This window comes from Xenopus tropicalis, chromosome 9 (genome assembly GCF_000004195.4).
Source record: "Xenopus tropicalis strain Nigerian chromosome 9, UCB_Xtro_10.0, whole genome shotgun sequence".
NCBI classification, from domain to species: Eukaryota; Metazoa; Chordata; class Amphibia; order Anura; family Pipidae; genus Xenopus; species Xenopus tropicalis.
The window spans coordinates 38,403,114-38,427,992 of NC_030685.2; the positions used below are offsets into that span (position 1 = coordinate 38,403,114).

At 39.1% G+C, this 24,879-nt stretch overlaps 1 protein-coding gene across 1 annotated transcript in view; it reads right to left on the reverse strand.

The window, feature by feature from the left end:
- Window positions 1-20,267, reverse strand: part of abat (4-aminobutyrate aminotransferase) — a 60,871-nt gene extending 40,604 nt beyond the window's left edge. Inside the window, 1 exon segment of the mRNA NM_001128057.1 lies at window positions 20,202-20,267. The gene's annotated coding sequence lies outside the window, so the exon portion shown is untranslated.
- Between the last annotated feature and the right edge of the window lie 4,612 nt (window positions 20,268-24,879).

Below are 24,879 nucleotides of genomic sequence, written 5' to 3' on the forward strand. Positions count from 1 at the left end.
GAAAAGCTATTTAACTCAAAACAATAACAATGAAATGGTTCAGAAGTTTGCAGTAGGGGAGACATATTGCAAATAGGCTTCAATGAGGACATACCACAAGCTTTTTCAGAAAACATTTTAAACATTATTAGAAAATAATACTGCAATCAAAAAGTGCTGGAAAGAGAAAATATTTAAGGGAACGTAATTTTTTAAAGATAAATAATACTCTTATAGCCAATATTGAACCGACCCATAGTGCATGTTCTATTTAAGAATCTTATCAAATTGGCATTCATATATCAGTAAATATTGTACTTTTATATCTTTTACCTTAAGTGACTATTTTGTATTGTTCTGTGTGTCACTTCCTGATCACGTGACAGGAATTACTGCATGTTTTTAATGAAACATGAGGAATTGTGGGATAAAAACACAGAGTTCCTGCTTGTAAGACAATAGACAAGCATTCCTGTTAATAATACATATTTTACCTTAAAGGGTAGTTCACCTGTAAATTAACTTTTAAAGGAGAAAGAAAGGTAAAAACTAAGTAAGCTTTATCAGAAAGGTCTATGTAAATACAGCCATAAGCACTCCCAGAAACGCTGCACTGAGTTCTCTGTCGAAAGATTTGTTGTGTCAGTTTTCCTCTGCCAGAGACACACAGCTCTCTCCCCTCACCTGCTCCCCCCTCCCTCAAGAATGCTAAGAACTCACCCCTCCTTAGGAATGTGGATCTGAGCCAATAAGCAGGAAGCTGACTCATAGTCTAACTAACTGAGCATGTACACCGGTCTGGGTTTCGGTGCAGGATTGAGGCATTATGGGAACTTTCTTTACACAGCTCAGCGTGTTTTTTCCTATGAAGCTTCTGATCATTTGAGCAGGTGAAATATGGGGAGACTTAATGGCACTATTGAGAGAACTGAAGGTATGCCTGCAGCTTGAGATTAACTCTTTATTAGCCTTTCCTTCTCCTTTAATATGATGTAGACATTGATATTCTAAGGCAAGTTGCAATTGTTTTTTTTTTTGTTCAACAGCTCTCCAGTATGGAATTTCAGTAGCTATCTGGTTGCTAAGGTCTTGTTTACCTTAGCAACCAGGCAGTGGATTAAAGTCTGGAATATTAATAGGAGAAGGGCTGAATAGTCAGATAAGTAATAAAAAGTAACAATATTAATAACAAAAATTTGCACGCGAACAGAGAAATAGTTTTTGACTGTTGGGGTTAGTGACCCCCATTTAAAAGCTGAAAAAATGTACAAGGCAAAAAGTTTGAAAACGAAAAAAAATAAAGATCATTTGCAAAGTTCCTAAGAATAGGATATTCGATAACATACTAAGGGGCTGATTTACTAACCCACGAATCCGACCCGAATTGGAAAAGTTCCGACTTGAAAACGAACATTTTGCGACTTTTTCATATGTTTTGCGATTTTTTCGGATTCTGTACGAATTTTTCGTTACCAATACGATTTTTGCGTAAAAACGCGAGTTTTTCGTATCCATTACGAAAGTTGCGTAAAAAGTTGCGCATTTTTCGTAGCGTTAAAACTTACGCGAAAAATGCGCAACTTTTCGCGTAAGTTTTAACGCTACGCAAAATGCGCAACTTTTTACACAACTTTCGTAATGGATAGGAAAACTCGCGTTTTTACGCAAAAATCGTATTGGTAACGAAAAATTCGTAAAGAATCCGAAAAAATCGCAAAACATACGAAAAAAATCGCAAAGTACCGATCATTACGAAAAAAACGCAATCGGACTCCATTCGACCCGTTCGTGGGTAAGTAAATCAGCCCCTATAAGTTAATGTGAAAGTGAACCACCCCTTTAAGTGACTATTTTCTGATGTTCTGTGTGTCACTGCCTGATCAAAAATATTCTTGTTAATATACCTGCGTATGGCCATTCATTAAAGGCAGGATAACCCCTAAAGCTCTGGGCCTGGACACAAAAATAATTTTGGGTCAACTGATTAGGGCACAGGAATGCATACTTTTTGACATTGTTGATACATAAATTGCAGATAATAGTTCTATAAAAACAAAGGAAAGTCCTGTAAAAAATGATGCATTGTAGTAAAAACATGATAAACTGTACAGAATGTGCACTTTGTCCACTGTTACTAAAGCCCCACTTAACTAAAACATTTCTAATGTGATATTTTTACCATTTATCCTAACCCAGGCCATTCTTTCACTCAACCACACACGGTAACACCAGTTTTACCAACTTTCACCAGTCTTCCAACTGACCTAAAAACGTGAAACAGATAAGAAGAATGTATAACATAATAATAGCATCCATTTAGGGTGATTTACTGAAATTCTGAAACATAATTTTCTGAATTTCACAAATTTCCCCCAATATATTGCAATTTTTAAAAGCAAACAAAACTTTCCAACTCCATGACTGCAAAAATACCTAGGACTGTCTTATGTTAAACCTTCACAAAATTCCTATAGTAGCGGAACTATATATCCATGGGTCTTGCAGCTCAGGATTAATTTATTTATATGTTACTGATTTCACCAAGCTACACTGCCAACTAGAGACTGGAAAACTGATGCATACTATAATGAAAATACCAATTCCTCTAGATCTCACAGTTTGCTTACAAAATATCTTTGGAGATATAGTTTTGTACAACCCTATCCTGACAGCTGTTGGCAAATCCCTGATCTATGCAAAGATCATTTGCCAACACAGTACCACATATAGTAAATTTGTTAGTTGGTGCTTCCCTGGTGTCCTGCACCAAAGGTCACAGGCAATGCACAAACTTGTAAACCACTGGTTACTAACAATTGGGTACCTGTTTTAAATGTCCTGGCACATATGGCCAAATAATTGACCTAGGCACAGGGTGGCCTCTTGCTTCTGCCTCCCCCTGCTATAACAAGACCACAACTTGCCAATCATCATGGTACATGCAGCCAGGCGAATCCTCTACCTACTACTAAGTCACACAACTTGTATATATTTCTGGTACAATTAGTAGGTATTAATGAAATTTAAAAAATAACATTACCATTTCAATAATGCAAAACAACAGGGAAAAAGTATGATAATGAATTGTCTATGAAATAACGGTCTATGACAGTTTCTAACTTAAGTGTTTCTGTACTGCATAGTTATTGAATAACTGTAAACTGATGATATGTGCTTTGCTATGTTATGGCTCCACTGGTTATCAATGGATTGATAAAGAACATGTTTAATGATGCACAGTCGTGACTAATGAGATGTCTTGTTAATGCATAAATAGCACTTTTTGAATAGTATAACAGTAATATCTTAGAAGTAATATCTATTATGCTTATAATTAGAATACTAAGCTATAAAAGTTTATTTTAGTAGAACATAAAGTAAGAATATGGAGCAACAATGCACACATACTGAACATACTGGCCTAGCAGTCACAGTACAGATATAAGACCCATCATCCAGAATGCTCAGGAACAAGGGTATTCCGGATAAGGGGTATTTCTGTAATTTGTATCTCCATACCTTAAGTCTACTAAAAAAAAAAAAAAAAAATCAATAAAACATTAAAAGGAGAAGGAAAGGCTAAGTCACTTGGGGGTGCCAAAATGTTAGGCACCCCCAAGTGACTTTAATCGCTTACCTTGTTCCCCGGGCTGGTGCCCCTGTTAGGAAAAAACAGCACCAGCCAAGGGTAGCTGCGATCGCTTTCTCTTCCTTGTTCGCGCACTTGCGCATGTGCAGTAGAGTGAACAGCCGGCTTTTCACTCTACTGCGCATGTGCCCACCCTGGGATTTTGCCAGCAGAAGGAACAAGGAAGAAGTAAGCTCTTGCTGCAGGTACCCTGGGCTGGTGTGGTTTTCTCCTAAAAGGGGCACCAGCCCGGGGTAAATGGTAAGCGATTAAAGTCACTTGGGGGTGCCAAACATTTTGGCACCCCCAAGTGACTTAATCTTAATTAAAGGATAAGAAAAGGCTAATAGGATTGTTTTGCATCCCATAAGGATTAATTATATCTTATTTGGGATCAATTACAAAGTACTGTTTTATTACTACAGAGAAAAAGGAAATCAGTCTTAAAATTCTGAATTATTTGATTAAAATGGAGTCTATGGGAGCTGGACTTTCTGTAATTCAGAACTTCCTGAAAAATGGGTTTCCGTATAACGGATTCCATACCTATGTACTATGTGCAAAAATGATGCTAATATGAGTTCATAAAAGCCATACACAAAGTACAAGCACTCTGAGTGTTATATTGACACTGACCAGATATTAGGTGCAGGGTTCCCAGTATGAAATGTGATCATCTCTAGCCCCCACCAAGGAATAAAATTGCTTATGTTTTTCAAAGTGACAGCACTCTAGTTCTGTAAAAAAAAAACCCCACTGGCTTTTGGGTGTCAACATTTAAGCTTGTACTCCTATGGGTTCCCTGTGTTTCCCAGGGAGCGTTAATGTGCAATACAGGTATGGGATTTATTATCCAAAATGTGTGGGACCTGGGGTTTTCTGTAATTTAGATCATAATACCTTAAGCCCACTAAAAAATGTTTTATACATGAATTAAACCCAGCAGGATTGTTTTGCCTTTAATAAGGATTCCTTATATCTTAGGATCAAGTATACGTAGTCTTTACAGAATAAAATAAATAATTTTTAAAAATTAGATTTAAAGGAGAATGCAAGTCAAAATTTAAAAAGCATACTGCCCAATAGTCCTCCTATTGTTTAGTAAAAACGCCACACTTTTGGCTCACCTAATCAAATATTTACTCAGTCACACTTACTTCACATTTTCTAGAACAGGCAGCCATCTCTAAAAAGGTATTCTCCCTTCCTTTCCCTCCTTGCTTCATACTGCACATGTGTTTCATTCCCCCCCTCCCCTCTGCCAGATCCACTTTTTCAGTGATTTCAGTGATTTCAGTGATGTCACTGGAGTCTTCACACTGCTGTAGGCTGCCAGCACCATATCTCAGAGAAGCAAGCAGGGATCTGGGAATTTAGATATGCAGTAAGTACTTAAAAAGAATGCCTTTAGACTTACTTTTAATTTATATTAACCTTTCATTGTCCTTTAAATTGAGTTTTTATTTTTTATTTTTTTTAAATTTTTTACAGAAGGGAAATTCAGCAATATTCTGACCTTTGAGTTTACCCATGTGTCTAGATGATTTCCATTAAATCGGTTTAGATTGAAACAATTCAAGGTATTCGTCCCCCAGCATTGGAACCATTAAAGGGGATCTGTCACCCAAAAGGTGACCATACACGTAGCAATTCTGATCTTTTGTGCGACCACGAAAGATCATTCCCACCCTCCACTGACGTTCAGGGCTGAATCATCAGATATGGAGGTAGAAACAATATAAATTCTACCTTCAGGGCTGAATCGGCAGAAGGAGGTAGATTTTGATTGTGCGCCTTCAATGGCACCCAATCGAAATCTTTTTTGTACGATATTATCGGTGCGTTTATGGCTGGCTTAAGAAATAATTCCAAATCCTTCTCTAGCATGTTAGCTGAGCAAAATAAAATTTACTTAAACTTACACACCCTGTCCCAGGCTACACAATTACAGACTGTGATGAGGGAGGGGGAATGTGAGTAGTGTGGCGACATCTAGGAATTGCTAAATGAAAAGTGAAAGTAATTGAGTGACCCACCTCTATGACTGAGGCAATATAGATTTTTATAATTTTTAAATATATTTATAATGGGTATGGATGTTTTAATAAAAAAAATTGGGGTCTCATGTTTAATTTGCAAGGGACTTTAATTATACAACTTTTAAATGTAAGGTAGCTAAAACTTACACTTACGCCATATGCCTTTGCCTTAATGTGGGCAGCCTCCAGGATATAAAAATATTTCTCTCTACCAAACTAGATCATTTAATAATGATTACATATCTACATTAGCACTGTATTAGATTACAGAATATAGAAAATTGGCTGCTGCTCACCCAGTTAGTTTATAAAGGGAGCTCCAGATGCTGTGCAAAGAAATTAACATTACTTAGGAAGTGGTGGCGATATCTCCACAGATTTACAGCAGAGGACACAGTCATAAGACCACTTCTCTCACATGACAGGCTCCAGGCACTTGGGATGAAGATTACTGAGAGTTTTGTTGCACTTGGGTGACAAACAAATTAAATTAGTCTGCTAAGATAATTATTCTTTCTATTGATTTCCTGGAATGCTGCAACAGAATCAATAAACTGTCATTAAAACCAAATAATGGGCAAGAATCCAAGTCCAATCCTCAATCAGACAAAATATCTACAGAAAAGTTGTCAATGTACACTGACATAAGACAAGGAAGTTTAAGTAAATGCACAAGGATTTACACGGTATTGCATGTTTATAGTTGCTCCTTCTATATGAAGGATATTACAAGTTACAAATATATTAAAGGCCAAAATAGTGTTATTTTTTGTTCTTTATTTTCAATTTACTTTTGCTATAGGAATTTTTACAAACTGGACCATAGAAAAATAGAATCAAAAAAGGGAACAATTTTTTTTATGTTTGTAATTATGTCCAATAGTAGGTCAATAGTAGGTTTGTAGCAGGGCTGCCAAAGTGGAGGCCCATGGGAACGATGTGGTTCTGCTAATGAACTCCACTGAGTTTTATTTTTTTGCTGACATTTTTATTTTTGCATATTCTGACCTTTGAACATTTGGTATAACAAATTATTGGTCATGTTTTTGGTAAAAGTTGGACAGCACTTGTCTGTAAGGAAAGTTGCCTCCAGTCATCACAGAAGTGGCTCATCAAGAAAGAGGAATTGTAAAAGGAAACAGAAATCAAATAATAAACATGTGAAAAGCATGCAATGCTTTGTTAAAAATGGAGTCTGACTTTAGCTACATTGTTTTAATAGTCCTAACCAGCAGTGCAGGAAGGGACAGACATATTTCCTTTTTATTTTAAAACCAGTGAAAATTTATCATTAACCGCACTGGTTGTTTAATAAATCGAGTTAACACATTGTTTTTAATATTTTTTTTCAGTTGTTGTATAATGATTTATTTATGAGTTTCTTAACCTATTTAGCCCTGGGTGCAAAATTTTTTATGTGTTGTAGTTGCTTGATTCCAGCAATTTACAAAGCACCAGTGTCAGTAAGCATGGATGTATAATTTTTATAATTGGGAATCCATGCATACTCACAGTTAGAGCTACATATTCAGTGACAATTCTCCTTAAATATATATTATTAAGTTGCTTCAAATGTACGTGTATTTTATGAATGGACCCCCAGTTGGGTGCACCTTGGTGTTCACAAACTTGCAATTGCAGTTTACGGATATCATTTGAATGTTGTAGATATCATTTAAAGTTGGGCACAAGTGTTGATGATGAGTGCCAGAATTGACAACATTCAAACACATTAGAGTTTCCATCCAGTTATGTTCAGCTGGTGTTGAAAAACACGCTAGTGCATGCATTCTAGCACATCAGCTTCAATTGTGTTAGGCACATTGTCACTTTGAGGATGCAGTTATGCTTCAAATTTGGGTGGTGGAAGGGACATTACATTGTAGGTAGGGATGCAATGAATCCTGCATTTGGTGCTTCCCTAATTATGGGTAAATAAAAAAAAAAAAACAGCAACTTATACCCAAAATTGCATTTTGACACTATACTTGCACTCATACATGAGCATGGGAAATACATGGGAAACTTATGACTCTATTTACCATTTTGCAAGTCATATTCTTTTTTAGAATAAAGTCTTTCAGTTTTTTTTTTCCATCTGATAAGTATATAAATAACATGAACCATTTTTTACATTCTGGTAAAGCTTCTTGCCAATACAGAACAGATTTGTCGTGAAATAATTTCAGTATTTACTGAAACCTAACCACAACAGCATATCAAAATATTTAGCAAACACAACACAATCTGTTAAAAGTGCAGAACAGAGAGGAAAAATCTTTTAACCAAATGAGTTAAGGTGGCCATACAAATTAAGATCTGCTCGTTTGGTGAGGTATATGGGCCGTCAGGCCAAGGACAGCATCAACAAGTAGATGCGATTCTTGATCTGAGTGGAAATCAAATCCGCCCAATTGAGATCTGGGCAATTTTAGGCCAGACATGGGTTGGGTAGCCCATCGGGGGTGCCCATGCATGGGCAGATAAGCTGCTGAATCAGTGTGAAGGACCCAAATCAGCAGCTGAAATCTGCGTATTTATTATGTTGTGCAAAACTAATTCACCGAAAAAACAGTAAAAGTAAAAAGCTGTGTAAAATAAATGGAAAAGATCGCCGTCTGAATGCCGGATATTATGCCATTCATTTCTATAAGTTCCGGTGGAAGAAAAAACGCATAAAAAAATTACGCTGATTTTACGCCATTTTTACACGGCGAAGCCAAGCGATGTGTGGCGAATTTTCTCGCCATTTTTTTACACAGCATAATAAATATGCCCCTTAGACTACACATCTAATGTTAATAAGACATGTTGATAACCTCCCAGAGAAGTAGGGATGCACCGAATCAAGGATTCAGTTCAGGATTCAGCCAAGATTTAACTTTTTTCAGCAAAAATTGAATTTGCCCGAATCCATGCCTTGGAAACACGGAAGTTGAAAAATTTTCACTGTACGCATGGTGCGCAGTTCTCTTTAACCATCCTTTTCCTAATTTGTATATGCAGAATTGTGGATTGTAATAATAATTAGCAAACCCATATTTATTCTTTATTCATTATTTATGTAGAAGGGTAAAAGTTTTGCTCACCTTAACTTCAGGTAATACCCATAAGGGTTAAGCCAGCTAAGAGCTGGACATGTTTCACAATAGGGAGGGGAAGATGTTTCACTTTTCTGGATCAAACTGTTTCCCTGGCAGTTCTGTTGTTGGCCAGGGCCCTACCTACAACACCACATTGCCACCCACTGATGTTACAGTTACACTCAAAATCACCCTCTTTCAGGGTTAGGAAACATATAGAGCAGCTTACTTTAGGAGCTGAGAGACAGCATCATTGTAGTAAATAAATCAATCACATGGGCAAAATGAAGAAATACTGTACGACTGGCCAAGCATTCTATACTCCCTAAATTACAGGAGATGCAAGAAGCAAAGAGAAGCTGTTTTTCTCTTCACTTCCTCATCTGCTAATGCCCCATGCAAAAGTCAAAATTGTGTATCAGAGGCTCCCACAAGGAGACCAGAAGGGTTAGTACCATGATTACCCTGCAAAGTCACCAACCAGTATAGGAAATGAAGTAGTTAGGCTCAGGAATAGGCAATTCCTAATGTAATTAACATTTAGAGAATTTCCTAGCACTAGGAAGTTGTTCACCTATAAGTATGTACTACCACTGTGTTTTTGCCAACAATATGCCTGCGTAACATCAACTATCAACTATCAGGTAACTCGCAGTAATGCGAGTCAGATGGTATATATTCATAGAGCTTGCATAAGATCCAGCAAATAAAAGAGGTATAATTTTATCGAAAGAACCACTGGTGCCCATATTATTGAAAGATCTGTTCTTGTAATGTAAATCAGCGTAATTAACCCTTTCTCCACCAGTATAGCAAAGGCCCACCTGAGAGAAAAGATCCCATGTAATGCATGCTCTACCAGGAGTTTCAACAGATAAGTCAGAGTTGGGAAAAACCAAGAAAGGTCAGAGTGGGATATCACCTAAATAGCATTACACGTATATTGCACAAAGGCATTCCATTATTTAAACGCCAACTTTAAAGGTGGTCACATACAGATCACATGGGCAAAATGAAGAAATACTGTATGACTGGCCAAGCATTCTATATTCCCTAAATTACTGGAGATGCAAGAAGCAAAGAGAAGCTGTTTTTCTCTTCACTTCCTCATCTGCTAATGCCCCATGCACAAGTCAAAATTGTGTATCAGCAGCTTAAATTTTCCAAGGAAAAATCTTTTGCAGCCTTAACATGATTTCAGGATAATCAGACAAGGGAAGAAGCAATATCTGAAATTCTTACATGGAGGTATCCCTAACAACAAAATACACTTACCAGTCTCTAATCTCACAATTATGAACCCCTTGCAGACTCCCACAATCCATCTGTCTACTGCCTCAGCCTCAAAAAGCAGCCTATTCCAAGTGTTCACAATACTTATCACATGCCTACCAGCCCTCCCCTCTATTTAACTCTTTACTCTTACATTTCTACATGGCCCCTAGACCCTTGCTCTTCAGTTCTCCTCCCTTCTGTGTCACAAACCTACTCAACCCTAATGTCAACATTTTTTTCTGTTTCTGGCTGCTCTACAGGCATGAATTCAAAGTAATTATTCCATCTTCCTATCAATAGACAACATGGTAGGATGGCAAGAAATTGCTGACTTGCGATGCTGTGGTGTCCTTCAGTTCAATTACAGTCATGGCACTATCTTCAAGGAGTTTTTCTGTCTCTTCGTGTTTGTATGGATTTGCCTTCAGGTACTCCATTTTCTACCACACTCCAATAACATACAGGCAGATTAATTGGGTCCAAAATGGGCCATATTTAGTAAATGTAATAGGGATAAAGAGTGATGTAAATGATGTATAATCTCTGTAAAGTGCTGTGAAATATGTTGGAAACTATATAAAGATAAATACAAACTATGCAGGCAAAACTCATACTATGATGAGATATAATTTATTAATGCCTGCAGAAAGACTATAAAGCAAGCTGAAGAAAAGATTGTAATTCTTTTTACACCACGCAGCAAATTTTTAGAGAGGTCAGCTAACTTCATGTCATTAAGATTATAAAGATTAAATCCTCAATTTTCTTTAACCTGGTACTGGTAACATGAAAATAAAATCTAAAAAATGCCAGTGTGGATCATTTTCATTCAAAGACATGGAGTCAGTTGATGTCTCTAAATTTTGTGAAACTGGTTTGACTTTAGCTACTTCCAGCCTAACTCTAACTATGCCATTGGGCATTGCATTTCATATATTTTATATGGAGCATGTTGCAGTGTGATAAGACAGGTGAAATGGAGGTTCATCTTGACAAAGCTCGTCCTGCCTACAGCAATCCCCTGTACCAGTCAAATGGGCCTTGGGATATAGTGTCTGTTGTCCGCCAGACCATTTCACTTTAGACACAAGTCAGGGAAATGCACAAATAAACTGAAGAAGTATTTTGTTCTATAAAGCCAGAGTAAAAAGCAAACAGCATCAGATACCTACTGGATGTTTGCACTAACAGGAGCTACATACAGGAGCTGCATACAATGCATATATTCTATAGCGTATGAGCAGGGCTTAACATATATAAGTTGTCATGGAAACAGTGTAGAAGAGGGTAAGCTTTAGGACTGGAAAGAGCAGTGAGCTGGAAAGACTGAAATACGTTGCTTTTAAATTACCGTGACAGCACTTCAAATGAGCTATTACATGGTTGTCATAGTAACCAATTGGGGAACTCTGAGAAAATCTGCAATTATTAGGGGTGCTGGGGGCTTGAAAATCAAACTTTTCTATTTCAATAATCACGTGACTGTAGACCCTTCAAACAGAACTCTACCCAGATATTAAAATAAGAACATAACAAAATAACTTGTTATTAAGTTATTTGAAATTACATGTTAACAGTTTAAAGTTAGTTACATTGTAATTTATTTACTATCAAAAGCAGAGAGCCAGCAGCAAACAGCAAAAACAACAATATTTTAAAGAAGATGTCAACCCAGGGCAGGGTTATTTACAGATATGCTGCTTCTGTCATTAGGTAAGACCATGGCCTTAGCTAACCCCTTACCTGGGGTGGAAAAATACCCCTGATAGTTTTAAAGGAACAGTAACATCAAAAATTTAAAATGTTTTAAAATGGTTAAAATATAATGTACTGTTGCCCTGCGCTGGTAAAAGTTCTGTGTTTGTGTCAGAACCCTACTATAATCTATATAAACAAAGCTGCTGTGTAGCCATGAGGGCAGCCATTTAAGATGGAAATAAGGAGAAAAGGTACAGCTTACATAGCAGATATGCTCTATAGGAGAACAATATATAACTATTTAGAGTATATTATTCTATAGATTCGAGGGAATTTAAGGGATTAGGTAACTATTTACCTGCCAGCCACAATAAATTCTATTGCACTGACTGTCAGGGAACTGCTGATGTTGCAGAATTTATGTTTCCTGACAACATCAGCAGTAAAAATATTAAATGTTTTTAATAGTCCTAGGATAGTGTCACCTGCATGTTTTTTTTCCCCACCAAGGTAAAATCGCATGAAGAGAAAAGGCCAATCCATCCTGTACCCCTTCCATATGTCAAGTGAAAGGAAGAAACTCCATGTGCTAAACATTCAGGATACATAGATAGATGTATTATTTATTTTTTAGAACTCAATGGTAGCTGTACAGCACTGGGGTTCTGAATTTGATTCCAGGTTTGCCAACAATTGCAATGAGTTTATGCATACTACCCTTGTCTGCATGAGTGTCCTCCCACTCTCCATTCATAAATCATCACTTCAATCATTAATTGTCTCCTAATGAAAAAGACCCTAGTGAGCCATGAAGGCATGCACCGAATCCACAATTTTTCAATTCAGCCAAGTACAGAGCCACATTCTAACTTGCATAGTCACATTTTTTTTTTTAATTTGTGCAGTATTGTAAATACTTGGTGATATATTAAAAAAAAAACTAGATACTCAATGACCAAGGTCCACAAACTGCACATACAAGATTCTGAACCTTGACCAACTTTTGCAAGAACACCTCCTACAACTATTAACAAAAAAAAAGTTAACTTGTAGTTTGTATAACAGGCATTCAGAGAGATAACATACAAAGGATAAATCAACAAACATAAAAATGATAATAGAAAAATGAAAACATGTCCCAAGATTGCTAAAAAAATAAATAGGTTAACTGAAATACACCGATAAAATCTTTTTGGTAAATGTATGTGGGGCGGACATTTCCCACAGATATATTTGCACCATAGATATTGATTGGTTTGAACTGTTGGACATATCTGGAAATTTCATCTGGAAATTCAAAAGTGTATGGTTAATCTACAGATGAAGAAGTGAATAATTCAAAACTCCTTATTGCTTCCTGCTGCTCCGATACTTATTGTTTTAACTGGTAACAGTGCTCTCCACTGTGTATACCTTTTCACTACTACTTTATTTGCTTATCTTTGATAGCACTAGCTAGTGAGATTCAGCCAATCGGATCAATAAAATGAAAATGAAGCAGGAGAGCAAAGGCGCACACACAGTACCAGTTCAGTAAGAACTTCCTGTTTAGGCAGCCTTTAACTTGGTGTCATCAATCCCTTCCAAAGAAAGAGAGCTTTTTCCCTGCATGCAGATTTATTTCATTTCTCTATTACAAGCAGTTGAGCTGCAGCCCTTTTACTGACTTCCTTGTCTAGTGTGGGGCTCTGTCCCCCTTTTGCTTTTTGAGCACCCCTCTTTTCTCCAAATATGATGACCTGAAAGAGGTGCCTACTGGGCATGTTCACTGCCTCTGCTAATCAGGCATGCGCAATAGGCATCTCTTTGAGGTCATCATAACACCAGATTTACCAGTGCCCCTGTTCATTATAATTTCATTGCTTTAAAACACTAATTTTTTGGTGTTACTGTTCCTTTAATAGAAGCCTGTCAGCAGTAAGGATGTAGGGTTGTACTGTCTTTGGTATTCTTTGCACAGCAGCAGGGAGAGGAAGTGAAATGAGAGCTTTATGTATGAACGTTTTACATAGTTTCTAGCAGTAGAATGGGGTTAAATGAGTCATTTATGGATTCAGAAAGGCTAGTACTATATTTTCCTACATGTTTCTGAAAGCACAAATGTTGTCCCACCATTATACAGCAATTTAACAGACAAGGGCAGGCCATGCCTTCTTAAAAATATATATTTGTTTTTTAGAATCCAAAGCAGTGCTTAGGGCTATGCCAAAAAAATGTCATTAAATGACACAAAGGAAAACTTCTGAATCATTACCCCAATAAACACTTTTAAGGACACACTAAACCATGTGTTTAATATGTTGCAATAAATATTTTTTGTGTTTCACATTATAACATTACTGCAATATACAGTAAAAGAAAGAGCAGTTACCCAGGGCCCATTGATCTGGGGCCCCAACACCAGTCAATCTCAATGACCTCTAGGTCTAGACTAAGATTCACAATAGGCCCTGGCAATTCAAGTAAAAAGAGACCCAAACAGGCCCAATAATTATTGACTGTCTATGGCATCTTACAGCAGCCCCTCTGGCATTTGGCATAATCTACAGATAGCCAGTCCAGGCCTGATCACATTTATTATAATCTGCTATGATTGAAATGATGGCATTGGGAATTTAAAGGCAGCTTTTGAATATGTTTACAATAATATGAAAAGGAACTGAATAAAAAAAAAACTAGCAACTAGCAATGGCAGTTCTGTCTGTTAGTATTTTCTTCTGCAATGTAACATCACTACTACATGCACTATGGGTGTGCACAAAACAGTCATTACATGGCTTTTAAATTAAGCATCTACATTAAAGAGTGTGCTGTTAAAACCAGTTGAACTCCACAGCATTTTTTTTAAAAAGAGGAATAGTGGCATAACTAAAAGGCCCAGTACACACACACAGGTTTATGTTAATAATAAAAAATAAACATATAAATATATTAACTTATATGCATACAAATCTATCTAAACAAAGCTGATAGATGGAAGCAGGATATGTACATTAATCAGGCTGTGCCTCTTTGAAATCTTTCAATACCTGCCACACTGGTTGTCCAGAGGTTAATAGCAAGGCAGCAACATTTCCTTAATCACTTAGATTTCCTTCTCCTCCTGTAACCCACTCAACCCACCCCCTTGGGAATTTGCTTTGATTTCTGGATTGTGAGCATGCTCAGTTATTCTAAGCTCAGATTACTAAACATGCCCTCCAGTCTAGCAGCCAGTAAACAGATGGCACTGCTGGTTCCCATAGAAACTCTAGCAGTCTGCTTGATTTTTTTCTCCTAACCTCCACTCCTGAGCTCAGCTCAAACAAAGCAGAACTTTTATCAGAGACAGTTCTGCCTGTGTGAGCCTGTATTCTTGATTAAATGTATGATGAATAAGAATCTGTGTGTGTATGCTGAAAAACAAGAATGTTCCATTGCATTATAATCCTCTCGATATAAAAAGAATGAGTTTTAAAAAATTGTGTTTCGGATGGATTTATTAAGCATTTCTGCAAAGTCCCTACTAGTCCCGCCCATTTGTTGCACTTTGTACTGCCTCCTTTCCCAGGCTATGCAGGGGAGCCAGCAGCACACAGCACACTGCATTGTAGGATAGGAGCCAATCAGCAGCTAGGCTGACCTGATAGAGAACTGAAGCCTGTCTTTGCTTGTGTAACTGCAGGGCTGTGATAGGCTGTGATTTGCTATCCCTCCCCCACAGTGCTTCTAGCAGGGACCATTAGGACATGCCCCACCCCTCAAATTGGGACAGAAACTATAGCAGGTCTATGGGGAGCTCCAATAAAGGGGCCATTTTTACAAATAGTATTCAATAGTATTCAATTCATTTGTCTCCTTTAAAGGAGAAGGAAAGTCATTTTGGCATTTTACTGCCAATAGATTTGCCACATTAGTGCCACCTAAAATGCTTTTTTTATTCAGCAGACAGCTTTACTGTACCTGAATAGCCCTAGAAGCTCCCACCCGACAGCTGCTGCCATTTTAACTTGATCTTGGTAGCTTCCTGCTGCAGTTATAGCTGTTGGAAACTCAGATTACACATTCCTAAGGGAGGGGGGGAGTGAGTTCTTATGTATCCATATGGGAGGGGGGAGAGGGAGAGAACTGAGCAGACTCGTGTCCCAAAGGAGCTCTAAAAGAGAGGAAAACTGATACCGAAAGGCATGTTCACAAAAAAGGAGACAAGAAATCCTGTGTTTCTTTTGATAGAGGACTCTCCAGTGCAGCTTTACTGTGAGTGCTTATGGCTGTATTTACATAGACCTTTCTTAGGTTTTCTTTTCTTAGTTTTTACCTTTCCTTCTCCTTTAACATTTAGAAGTCACATCATACCATTCTTCTATCCCTAGAGTCTCTTCATAAGCTGCTGCTCTATTGGTTGATCTACTTTTAAATAATTTTCCCACAATGACTGCTGGATACTAAATGAACAATAAGGGAGGCTTGTCAAGAAGCAGGTAACAGGCAGAGCTGTTCCATACTCTGGTTAGGGGAAGACACACCAAACATTGGGCTATGAATTCAAAACACTGCTATTACTATTTATCTTATTTGAAAAGATGTTCGAGAGTTCCTTTTCCATCTCTGCTTTTAAGATCAAAGTGGTATTATGTCACATTGCCCAGTTCTGCCTCGTATTCTAATATATATAGTAAGTAAGGTTTTCATTGCAGTCCCACTTACCCAGTGAGCCTTATTTGATCTCACGGTTTCCTGTAAACAAATATTTATTTGCTTATTTTGCGCCTTACTAATGATATATCAATAAAAAATATCTTCCATTTCCAGTTGCAGTCCAAATTATATATGTTAAAGGTACTTTTAAATAACCAAAAATACCCTTGGACTCCCCATAACTAGAGAAAGCAAAGGAACTGCTGTGCTTACTGATGTTTCCGTTAATGGGTTTACTATGTACATTCTACAGAGGCACATTAGGAGATTAAAAATGCAATTTAAGTAAATAACTATATGCCTAAAACATAAACAGGATGTTTATTTTAATTAAAATCCTTATAGTTGAATTTTCTTTATAAAAGGAGACATATTGAATAAATGGGAAAACCCCTAATTTTGTAGACAATTATGAATAATATATGGTGCTGGTTTCACTTTGTTCTAAACATGAATCCTATCTGTAAAAATGGCCCCTTTATTGGAGCTCCCTATAGATCCTTTCAGTTCTCGTCTGTGTTTAAAGCACAGAAGCACAGTAGGACAGGGAGAGCCAATCACAGCCTTGCACTCACACAAGCAAAGACAGGCTTCAGTTTCCTATCAAGTCAGCTTAGCTGCTATCCTACAGTGCAGTGTACCGAGAGCCGCCGGCTCCCCTGCACATCCCGAGATTTCAGCCAGCAGGACATAGTGGGCGGGACTAGTGGGGTTTTGGTGGAATTTCTCAATGAATCAGTCTAAACACATGTCTTTTTTTTTTTAGCACAATTCTTCTATATCTAGAGGAGTATAATCCACTGGTACATTGGTATTTATAGGATGTCTTCTTTAAGAAATTTTGTAATTAGAATATATTCTAGTTTTCTGGATATCTGTATCACAAGTAATCCCCTACGCAATTAGCATATCCTGCTGGGAACCACTACAGTTATGTACAGTAAGTCAGGGCATCTTCAAGCACTGCACATGTCTTCTGTCTCTTCCTTGCTCTTTGCAAGCATTAATCAAATTTGCTGCACCTCAATAGCACTGACCCGATTCTTCCTGATGTTATCCTGCTGCACTTTACATCAACATATGGAAAAGGTGTCACCAATCCCCACCTCCAGCGCAAACTGGACCTAAAATTAGCAATTATTTATTTTGACCCAACTGCAAAAATACCTGCATAGGCAAATGCTATCGTATTCTAAAAACTTAATGAAAGGCGAATGTCCCTTTTAATGTTACCAGATGCATTTTACCTATATGTACATTTTACGTATAATTACATTTTGAAGCAAGTTTACCTAAATGGATAAATCCAGTGCCTATTCAACTAAAACATTAACTGGAGTTTACTCATGGATGCTAAAAAATGTATATTTTAATTTACTAAAATAAGGGAATCATTTAGGTGAAATCAGTGGCTGCAGCTTGTTGCTGATTAGAAACAGATTTCATTGTGCTTTATTTGAACACAATTGACTCCTTAAGGGCTCGTACTCACAAGCGTTTGTTTAAGTGCACCTAAACGCAATCTCTAATTGAAACTATTATATTCTGTCTGGTTGTACTCAGGGCATTCAGAGCTGCATTTTGCATAATGTTCTTTCAGACGCAACATGCTGCATTTTCTTGCGCTTGCCGCAAATTATCCAAAACAAACAGGGCAGCAGAAAAAAAAAAGAAAAAGTATTTTCACTAATGACTAATTGGAATGCAGTATTCTAACATGATTTTATGAATTATTATTCAAAAATACCAGAAAATCCTTTTATTAGTTCCAATTTTAATAAGATGAATATATTATTTTTTACCCAGGAGAAGATTTTCATAACATTTTAACAATGGCAATAGGATCAAAAGAGCATTGCAAAATAGTTTTAACTGTACTAACAAATGTGATAGTGACACGATTGATTACATTTTATGTATGTTCCCTATACTCACAAGCTGAATTTATCCATCCAGCAAATCTGAAGAAGCGGAAGGCATCTGCGATTTTAGGTCCAACTACCTTATCTGGATTTAGGTCCAGAATGCACCATTTGAAAGAATTTGTGTACACATCTGTGCGAGTGGCTTGCTGCATATCCACTTATACACTTCTGCATATTCAGGCCATAATTTAAAAGTCCCTAATCCACAAACAGAGGCCTGCATTTCCCCCAACACACAAAAGCCAAGTGTAACGTGCAACATGCTATTCTCATCTTAGATGCGCATGAGAGGTATCCATCCAGCTACTGCCAACCTGACCTGCATTCAAGCAACCAAAACCTACCAGCTTTGCTTTTCAACCATTCTGGCAAAAGGCTGCCCACTTGACGTGTGCACTGTGTAAAACTGACCAGCATCCACACATGCAGCCAGAGCCAGCTGACTGGCATCCACGCATGCAGCCCCTGCACCTGCCTTGTATCCAGACCTGCAGCTTCTGCCAGACAGTCCTGCTTCCTCACATGCAACCCCTGCCAGCTTCATCTACTTCCACACATGCAGCACACACCACCTGACCTACAGCCACACATGCAGCCCCCTGCCAGCCCTGCTTCCACACATGCAGCCCCCTGCCAGCCCTGCTTCCACACATGCAGCCCCCTGCCAGCCCTGCTTCCACACATGCAGCCCCCTGCCAGCCCTGCTTCCACACATGCAGCCCCCTGCCAGCCCTGCTTCCACACATGCAGCCCCCTGCCAGCCCTGCTTCCACACATGCAGCCCCCTGCCAGCCCTGCTTCCACACATGCAGCCCCCTGCCAGCCCTGCATCCACACATGCAGCCCCCTGCCAGCCCTGCATCCACACATGCAGCCCCCTGCCAGCCCTGCATCCACACATGCAGCCCCCTGCCAGCCCTGCATCCACACATGCAGCCCCTGCCAGCCCTGCATCCACACATGCAGCCCCCTGCCAGCCCTGCATCCACACATGCAGCCCCCTGCCAGCCCTGCATCCACACATGCAGTCCCCTGCCACCCTTGCATCCACACATGCAGTCCCCTGCCACCCTTGCATCCACACATGCAGTCCCCTGCCACCCTTGCATCCACACATGCAGTCCCCTGCCTGCCCAGCATCCACACATGCAGTCCCCTTCTTGCCCTGCATCCACACATGCAGTCCCAGCTATACTGACCTGCCCCCACACACCTATCCTCAGCAAGACCTGATTGGGACAACACACGCTACACCCCCACCTGACCTGCATCCACACATGCAGCAACTGCCAGGTTGACATAGTTGCATGCAAATATTATTCATCCTGCCAGCAGAGCCCAATGTTCCTACTTGTATCCATAGGATGAAGATAGGCTTTACTCACTAACATTGATGTCAAGGGCATTGGTCTGTCAGTGCAAAGGTGCCCACAGGGCTAGTGACAAAAAACCCAGTCACCTACTTTCCCAATGCACAAATGGCAGAAGTGTGAGTAACAAAATAAAACATACAATTGCGATAGACAATTTTAAAACATTTGCATGTTTGTAGCCCCTTAACAATTATCATCCCAGCCAATGAATATTAAGATATGCTACCAAACTCAATTGCCATGTACCCCGGTTCTGCAGCAACTCCCAAGATACTTTAACATCTGCATGTTGGGAGTTACGCCATTACACAGCTGGAGGGCATTCGTTCTAAATAAGGCGAATAGAAATCTCTCAGCCTGTAGTAGTGAGCGGATACGCTGCAATAATGAGCTGCAGTAAATACCAATCCCCTGACTATTCCCTGCACTGCACACGCTAGACCTGTCACTGTCAGACTAGGATTTCTCACTGCACATAACGGTTCTCAGTTGCTCTATGAGGGGAGGAATATCATTGCGCTCACCTTCCCGCTGCCGCCTCTCCAGCTCCCACTAGAAAAAGCGCCTGTTACAGTAACAGCAGGATAACTAGGAACCTAACAGAGCCGCCCCGCTCCGGTACAGCTGCTCTCTGCCAGCACTAACTCCTAACCGGGATCTGTCAACCAAAGAGCCAGGACACGAGCAGCAGCCAATCACTTTCCGCGGCTCCCTTTACAACGCGGGCCCTGCCCAAAGAAGACAACCAATCAATATTGGGCAGCCATGGCTTGGACCCGGCCTACCTTCCGTAGCAGCCAATGAAAAGGGGCGATGGGAGGAAATAGTATTTAGAGGCCTTTCTCCATCCAAGGGGGCTCTTGTTTTTTCGCCAGCTGCCCTGGGCAGTGGGAACAGGTTTGATCCAGTGTGACGCGGAGAAAGCGGCGCTATTAGAATGCTCCCTTGTTTATAGTTCCCCCTCCCGTGTTTTATTTTTGCCCTAATCCGTCTTCGTTGCATCTTTACAATTAAGTGCACCCCTATCAAGAATAGAACTGGATTCGTAATGTTCTAAGTTAAAACCGTTATTCTTTCCATTGTTACGATATAACATTCTACGTTCCTTTGGTTAAATAATTGGGTACAGCCGTGCCATTCTTATTGAAAATGGTATCTGTATCTCTCTCTCCTTTGATTTTCTCTGCTCGAAAGCATCTGACTTTTTAAAACAATGTAACCGAAGCAGCTGATTTACAGACGTGACTTCTGGATGTAACAGATTTCTAATACATTGTTTTAAACTCCAGAACCAAGAGTGCAAAAGGCACAAATAGAGGTTTGAATTTTATGCTAGGTGTATGAATTTTAATGCGGGCAGGATACAAGGAAAATACAAATGCACCCCCACAAAAATTATCTTCTGCAGCCCCTGAAATCCACTAACATTAATAAACAACAATGTAACCACTGAAAAATGTAATTGAGTGTATATTGGAAAGTTCAAAAGGCAAAGTTTTTCACAAATTTCCATATACTCTGCAATAATTGTAACATTTGATGTTTTTGAACCTTAGAAGCTTTACCTGTGTTTAACATTTAGCTAGGAAAACTTTCCACTAGATATAGGACTATAAAAACCTAAAAAAAAATATTGTATAACACAGAGATACAAGTGGGAAATATATTTTTAGAGCGAAAAGACTAATTTTGAAGAATTCAAAGTGCATAGTATGTCTTTCTACCAAAAAAGGTAATACTAATTTCACTCAGTCCTCCATGCCTTCCATTCCGAATCACGTGCAGTCACAAAGTAACCCTAGAGCAACCGCTGTCTCCAGAGCAAGTGGTAGCTCCAGGGTTCCCTAAGTGCAAATAGGCAGGGTCAGATTGGGGGTGTGCAGGCCTACCAAGGCTCACACCCCAGAGGCCCCACACACACATCCCCAGGGACCCCCATTGCATACAAACGCCCAGTCCGACCCTGCCAATTGGTGCAGCGCACCCGCATCTAAAGAATTAGGTGTATGCACCAAACACTGGAAATGATTCTAGCTGAACTTTCAGTGCAATTTCGTCCAACTTACAGTGAAGTGTGTCTGACTTTTGACAGATTGGTCACAATTTAATCATGTGCAACAATGCTGGAATTCTGGGGAAAATACGCGTTATTGGGAAAAACATGATAATTGTGCTCAAAATTGCAGTTTGCTTACTGCATTTGTAGTTGCAATTCGGGCAATTTATCTCCCATGTTCCACAAACATAGTAAGTTAGGTTGATAAAAGACGTACGTCCATCAAGTTCAACCATAATGCCTATATATAACCTGCCAAACTTCTATTTGATCCAGAAGAAGGCAAAAAACCCCAGAAGCCTCTCTAATTTGCCACAGAGGGGAAAAAATTCCTTCCTGACTCCAAGATGGCAATTGGATCAGTCCCTGGATCAACTTGTACTAAGAGCTATCTCCCATGACCCTGTATTTCCCCACTTGCTAAAAAGCCATCCAGCCTCTTCTTAAAGTTATATAATGTATCAGCCAGTACGACTGATTCAGGGAGGGAATTCCAGAACTTCACAGCTCTCACAGTAAAAAATCCTTTCTGAATATTTAAATGGAACCTCCCTTCTTCTAAACGGAGTGGGTGCCCTTGTGTCCGTGGAAGGACCTACTAGTAAATAAAGCATTAGAGAGGTTATTATATGATTCCCTTATATATTTATACATACATACATCTTTATTTATAAAGCGCTACTTATTTACGCAGAGCTGTACCTCTTCTCCAGTGTAAACAGACCCAACTTGGCCAGTCTTTCTTCATAACTGAGACAAAATAAAAGAAATGTGTGAAAAGAAAGCCTCTAAGAGTTAGATGACCATGGAAAACCTTTTTTTATGCATATTTGGCTGAAATAAAAGTGAGTAACTGGTTTTCTAATCCAAAATAGATGCAGATAAGTTTTCATGACTTTTACTTTTTGCCCTAGCTAAAAAAGCACTCTGCACTTTGTTTTATAAATCCCCTAACAGTAATATGATACCAGAAAACCATATATTATTGGAAAGCACACATTTCAACAAATTCAAAATGGGAAAATGTTTCTTTTTATTCTGAACTACCAAGCTGTAAAACTGTACTAAACATTGCATGTTATGGAATTTCTTAAAGTTGCCTCAGATCTTGCAGTTTGCTACCTCATGTCCTATGGTACTAAGATAAAACATCATATATGTGAATGCCCAGGGTTGGTATAAACAGTTTGGGGTACAGTATAAATACAATTACAGAGGGTTCAGGGGAGAATAAAGATTGCTAAAGTTGTGTGATACTAAAGAAAAAACTGGTGAAACATCTCACCAATTAGCAAAAGGTCAGTCTTATGTTTGATTATAAACAGAGTGGAGAGGTTGGGTCTCTCAGAATCAGTGAACAGCCTCTTTGAAATCTTTCAATACCTGCCACACTGGTTGTCCAGAGGTTAATAGTAAGGCTGCAACATCCCCTTAATCACTTAAGATTTCCTTCTCCTCCTGTAACCCACTCGGCCCCCTCCCTCAGGAATTTGCTTTGGCTGTTGGCTTGTGGGCATGCTCAGTTGTTCTAAGCTCAGATTACTAAACACGCCCCCCCCCAGTCTAGCAGCCAATGAAGAGATGGCAATGCTGGTTCCCATAGAAACTCAGCTCTAGCTTTAGCTGTCTGCTTCAGTTTTTTTCTCCTGAGCTCAGCTTTACCATTACAGTGCTCAAACAAAGCAGAACTTTTATCAGACAGTTCTGACTGAGCCTGTATTCTTGATTAAATGTATGCTGAATACAGGTCTGTGTGTGTGTATGCTGTTTGCAGATGTATCCAATTATGTTTTAGAGGAAAAATGGCCACCGGGTAAAAGCTGCTTATTTGCTTTAGGAAAATGTGATGGTGCTGGCAAGCGGAGGGGATATATGCAGTACAAATGATGCCATTTGGGTGGGGGAGGCATGCCCAACTGAAATACATTGTAGGTTAATGTAGGCTTTACATGTAAGAGAATGAGAAATCTCTGTATACACGGGACAAGCCGGAAGTCATTATTTGATGGCTGGCATCTTCGGTCCATGAGATGTCGCTGTTGCCTTTTTAAAGGAGCAGTTCAGTGTAAAAATAACAGCTCTTTAAGCTGTTAGAAGTCAGTAACCAATCAGTGACTTGAGGGGGGCTATATGCAGGGTCAGACTGGGCCCTAGTGGACCCCGGCCACCTGGACCTGACCCTTGGTAGCACTCCCCCAGGCAACCATTCCTCCCCTGACACGTTAAACTTAAGCACGCTCAGGGGAGGATGTCAGGTGGGGGCCCCTGCGGGGGTAAGGGAGACTCAGTGGGGTCCCGGTGGGGGGTGAGAGGGTGTGGGAGACGCAGCCCCGGTGGGCCCTGAACCCCCCAGTCCGACCCTGGCCATATGGGACATAACTGTTCAGTTAGTTTGCATTTGAACCTGCTTCCTCACAAGGTAACTGAACATTTATGTCATAGTGTTCTGGCTATTCTGTCCACTCCAGCCTTTATAGATTACATTTTTGCCAAATTAACTATATTAGAAATACTTTTTATTTATTTTTTTTACACTGGACTGTTACTTTAAAGCTAAACTCAAACTACCTTTTGAAGCACTAGCACTAGTATCTGGCCCAAGCTTGGCCCTTTGATTGTAAGCTGGCTGTACAAGGTAGGGATTCCTTCCTATTGTTTTTTTACCATATGGTACTTAATTGCCATTTATTTAAACTTACTTATTTACTATTATTTTTTATAATGCTGCCTTCCCTGTGTGCCCATGCAAAGACTAAACAATTATACTGTGAGGAGGGAGGGGGAATGTGATGAGTGCAGTGACACTTGGTGAGTGCTAAATGGAAAGTAAAAATAATTAATTTACCCACATTTATGCCTCAGACAGAGGTGGGGCAGGAAATATGACAGCTTAAATTTTCAAATACATTTTTCAGGTATGGATGTTTAACAACAAGAATTTGGATTTCATGTTTAATTTGCAAACTTTTACCTTTTTATTCAAAGGTCTCCTTTAAACATGTCTTTATGTTGACAAAACTCTCAATGCATATTACTACAAAAACTATAGTCAAACTTTTCACTACAGCCTGATACTGTTCATTACATGTGTTGCTAATAGTAATCTTGTTTATTTTGATCAGACTTCAAATCTATTGATATAATTG